Source organism: Bos grunniens, chromosome 18 (assembly GCF_055505025.1).
Source record: "Bos grunniens cultivar Pamir isolate PY7600 chromosome 18, Bosgru_T2T1.0, whole genome shotgun sequence".
Taxonomy (NCBI): Eukaryota; Metazoa; Chordata; class Mammalia; order Artiodactyla; family Bovidae; genus Bos; species Bos grunniens.
Window position 1 is genome coordinate 14,946,056 of NC_141182.1, and position 5,155 is coordinate 14,951,210.

The window sequence follows — 5,155 nt, forward strand, 5'->3', positions numbered from 1 at the left end:
CGATGCCCTCTATAGTGGCTGCTCCCAATTTCCATTCCCAGCGTCAGTGTAGGAGGGTTCCCTTCACTCTACACCCTCTCCAGCATTTATTGCTTGTAGAGTTTCCATCTATGGCCATCCTGACTTGAAGTTTTGATTTGCATTTCTCTCATATTGAGCGATGTTGACATTTTTACATGTGACTTTTTTTTAAAACAGTGTGACTTAAACTTATTCAAATTGGCTTCTTGAATGCCTGCTTTGTTTTTAATATTTTTCTGTTGACATCCCCTAGGCCATTTCTTGAGGGCAGCAGTTTTTTTACTTACAGCCCCCAGGCCTAGTGAATATTAAGTGCCAATGAGCAAAGGCAAAATGGTTGTCTGAGGAGGCCTTACAAATAGCTGTGAATAGAAGAGAAGTGAAAGGCAAAGGAGAAAAGGAAAGTTATACCCATTTGAATGCAGAGTTCCAAAGACTAGCAAGGAGAGATAAGAAAGCCTTCCTCAGTGATCAATGCAAAGAAATAGAGGGAAAAAATAGAATGGAGAAGACCAGAGATCTCTTTAAGAAAATTAGAGATACCAAGGGAACATTTCATGCAAAGATGGGCACAATAAAGGACAGAAATGGGATGGACCTAACAGAAGCAGACAGTAGTAAGAGGTGGCAAGAATACACAGAAGAACTGTACAAAAAAGGTCTTCACGACCCAGGTAATCACGATGGTGTGATCACTCACCTAGAGCCAGACCTCCTGGAATGTGAAGTCAAGTGGAAGCTTAGGAAGCATCACTATGAATAGAGCTAGTGGAGGTGATGGAATTCCAGTTGAGCTATTTCAAATCCTGAAAGATGATGCTGTGAAAGTGCTGAACTCAATACGCCAGCAAATTTGGAAAACTCAGCAGTGGCCACAGGACTGGAAAAGGTCAGTTTTCATTCCAGTCTCAAAGAAAGGAAATGCCAAAGAATGCTCACACTCTAGCAAAGTAATGCTTGTGTGGATCACAATAGACTGTGGAAAATTCTTCAACAGATGGAAACACCAGAGCACCTTAACTGCCTCTTGAGAAATCTGTATGCAGGTCAGGAAGCAACAGTTAGAACTGGACATGCAACAAGAGACTGGTTCCAAATAGGAAAAGGATTACGTCAAGGCTGCATATTGTCACCCTGCTTATTTAACTTATATACAGAGTACATCATGAGAAATGCTAGGCTGGAGGAAGCACAAGCTTGAATCAAGATTTCCGGGAGAAATATCAATAACCTGAGATATGCAGATGACACCACCCTTATGGCAGAAAGTGAAGAAGAACTAAAGAGCCTCTTGATGAAAGTGAAAGAGGAGAGTGAAAAAGTTGGCTTAAAGCTCAACATTCAGAAAACGAAGATCACGGCATCTGGTCTCATCACTTCATGGCAAATAGATGGGGAAACAGTGGAAACAGCGTCAGACTTCTGGGCTCCAAAATCACTGCAGATGGTGACTGCAGCCATGAAATTAAAAGACGCTTGCTCCTTGGAAGAAAAGTTATGACCAACCTAGACAATGCATTTAAAAGCAGAGACATTACTTTGCCAACAAAGATCTGTCTAGTCAAAGCTATGGTTTTCCCAGTAGTCATGTATGGATGTGAGAGTTGGACTGTGAAGAAGGCTGAGCGCCAAAGAATTGATGCTTTTGAACTGTGCTGTTGGAGAAGACTGTTGAGAGTCCCTTGGACTGAAAGGAGATCCAACCAGTCCATCCTAAAGGAAATCAGTCCTGAATATTCATTGGAAGGACTGATGCTGAAGCTGAAACTCCAATACTTTGGCCACCTGATGTGAAGAACTGACTTTTTTGAAAAGACCCTGATGCTTGGAAAGATTGAAGGCGGGAGGAGAAGGGGACGATAGAGGATGAGATGGTTGGATGGCATCACCGACTCAATGGACATGAGTTTGAGTAAACTCTGGGAGTTGGTGATGGACAGGGAAGCCTGGCATGCTGCAGTCCATGGGGTCATGAAGACAGGACTGAGTGACTGAACTGAGCTAAGGATTTTAAATTGTTGTTATGGGAAATGGCCACAAGGTGGCGGCATGTCTCCATGCCCCTACCCTGGTTACTGGGGGAACCAGAGCCTTAGGGAAAGTCCTGTTCCTGGATTGTCAATTAGAGTGGAATGTGCCAGAAGATCCAAGGCTTGTCTCCCATTCCTTCTTCCTTCCTTACCCTATCCCCTGGACACATCCCAATTCCTGCAACACCATTCTGTGGAGGGTGCTTTCATCATAGGTGGGGTGACCCTCAGGAGGGAAGCTGGAGGTGGGAACCCCATCACCTGGAAACATGGAACCCAGGGGGCTTTTCAGAGCTCTTCCAGCCCAGAGGCTCCACATCCTTTGGGTGCAGTAGGTGTAGTTTCACTGCAGGAGGACCCGCCAGGATCTGGAGGTTGTGGGCTGGTGTATAGGGGAACAGGGTCACCAGGTCCACGGGGTAGGGCTTCTTGGCTGGCACATCCTCCCCAGCTCCCTCAGCCCCAAGACAGTCCAAGGGACCCCGGCCTGCCCAGACTTCAGGGATGTGGCAGCAGCCCAGGTCACTAAGGCCTGAAGGGAGTATACTCAGCATTCTCTTTTTGTAGAGAGCATTCTCTTTTGTAATTTGTATTTTGTAATGGTGTAGAGGCGAGTTTGGAGAAGGCAATGGCAACCCACTCCAGTACCTTTGCCTGGAGAATCCCATGGATGGAGGAGCCTGGTGGGCTGCAGTCCATGGGGTTGCTGAGGGTTTGGACACGACTGAGCGACTTCACTTTCACTTTTCAGTTTCATGCATTGGAGAAGGAAATGGCAACCCACTCCAGTGTTCTTGCCTGAAGAATCCCAGAGACGGGAGAGCCTGGTGGGCTGCCGTCTATGGGGTCGCACAGAGTCGGACACGACAAAGCGACTTAGCAGCAGCAGCAGCAGAGGTGACTTACAATGTTGTAGGGTTTATTTGTTTCTGGTGTACCGCAACACGACTCACTCATGCATAGTGATGCATAAATGTTCTAGTGATGCATAGTACATGTTCTTTTTTGGGTTCTCTTCCCATGTAGTTTATTATGCAGTGTTGATTAGGGGTCCTCGTCCTATAGTGGGTTCTTGTTGATCATTTCACAGAGTCGTGTGTGTATGTTCATCTCCACCTTCTCATTTCCTTTGCCCACCACCTTTCCCTTTTGGTAACCATAAGGTGCTTTGCTATGTTGTAAGGCCATTTCTTTTTGGTAAAGAAGTTCATTTGTATCCATTTTTAGAATCCACCTCCAAGAAATATCATATGATACTTGTCTTCCTTTTTTTTTTTTTTTTACGTTGATCAGGGGCGCAGTCCCCCACTACCACAAATTATGCAGTCGAGTTTCCCACATTTGGGGAAATCACAGGGGTCAGCACATCCGGAGTGCAATGGATAAGCCTCGCCCTGGGAAAACCACCTTCGTGATCATGGTATCTCCCCTGCCAGGTAAGTATGATACTTGTCTTCCTTTGTCTTACTTACTTCATTTAGTGTGATCGTCTCTACTTCTTTCCTGTTGCTGGATGTGGCGTGATGTCACCCTTTTATGGCTGAGCGATAACTGCTCTGTGCGTGTACCCCATCTGGTTTACCCATCCATCTGTCCTTACCCACTTAGGCTTCATCCATGTATTGGCTATTGTACACAGTGCTGCCACGAACATTGGGTGCCCCTGTCTTTAAAATTATGGTTTTCTCTGGATGTGTGCCCAGGACTGGGATTGCTGGGTCCTATGCTACTTTGCTCTTTAGTTTTTAATGACCCTTTGTCTTGTTCTCCTTCGTGGATTTGATGACTTTCATTCCCACCAACAAGGAGGAGGGTTCTTTTTCCTCCATTCCCTCTCCAGCATGTATTGTCATAGATTTTCTGTGCTGACCATTCTGGCGTGTGTGAGGTGATGGCACTTCTGATTCACAGTTCTCCAACACTTACAGATGCTGAGCGTCTTTTCATGTGCTTCTTGGCCATCTCTATGTCTTCTTTGGGGAAAGGTCCACTTAAATCTTGTGCCCCTATTTGACTGGGTTGTTTCTTTGATATCAAGGTGCATAAGCTGTTCGTATGTTTTGGAGAGAAATTCCTCATGGGTGTCTCTGTTTGCACATATTAGTTTCATTATGGGGCTTGTCTTTTTGTTGTATTTATGGTTTCCTCTGCTGTGCCAGTGCTTTTAAGGGGAATTAGGGAAACAGTGGAAACAGTGTCAGACTTTATTTTTGGGGGCTCCAAAATCACTGCAGATGGTGATTGCATCCATGAAATTAAATGACGCTTACTCCTTGGAAGGAAAGTTATGTCCAACCTAGATAGCATTTTAAAAAGCAGAGACATTACTTTGCCAACAAAGGTCCATCTAGTCAAGGCTATGGTTTTTCCTGTGGTCAGGTATGGATGTGAGAGTTGGACTGTGAAGAAAGCTGAGCACCGAAGAATTGATGCTTTTGAACTGTGGTGTTGGAGAAGATTCCTGAGAGTCCCTTGGACTGCAAGGAGGTCCAACCAGTCCATCCTAAAGGAGATTAGTCCTGGGTGTTCATTGGAAGGACTGATGCTGAGGCTGAAACTCCAATACTTTGGCCACCTCATGTGAAGAGTTGACTCATTGGAAAAGACTCTGATGCTGGGAGAGATTGGGGGCAGGAGGAGAAGGGGACAACAGAGGATGAGATGGCTGGATGGCATTACCGACTCAATGCACATGAGTTTGGGTGAACTCTGGGAGTTGGTGATGCACAGGGAGGCCTGGCGTGCTGTGATTCCTGAGGTCGCAGAGTCAGACAGGACTGAGCGACTGAACTGACTGAGTGACTGAGGTCCCATTTATTTTTTAAAATGTTTTTCATTTATTTATTTTTCATGATTCTAAGAGGTAGGTCAAAGAAAAACTTGCCGGATTTTATGTCAAAGTGTGTTCTGCTTTTTCCCTTGAGAGTTTCATATTGTCTGTCCTTTTATTTATGTCTTTAATCTATTTGGAGTTTATTTTTGTGTATTCTGTTAGGGAGTATTCTAATTTCATTCTCATACATTTCTTAAAAAACCTGCACACGGTTCTTCATAGTGGCTGCTACTAATTCACCTTTTCACTAACAGTGTGGGGGGTTCCCTTT

The 5,155-nt window shown here is 45.0% G+C and overlaps 1 pseudogene; it reads right to left on the reverse strand.

Moving 5' to 3' along the window:
* Nucleotides 1-3,341: 3,341 nt before the first annotated feature.
* Nucleotides 3,342-3,495, reverse strand: LOC147353131 (U1 spliceosomal RNA; annotated as a pseudogene).
* Nucleotides 3,496-5,155: the final 1,660 nt, after the last annotated feature.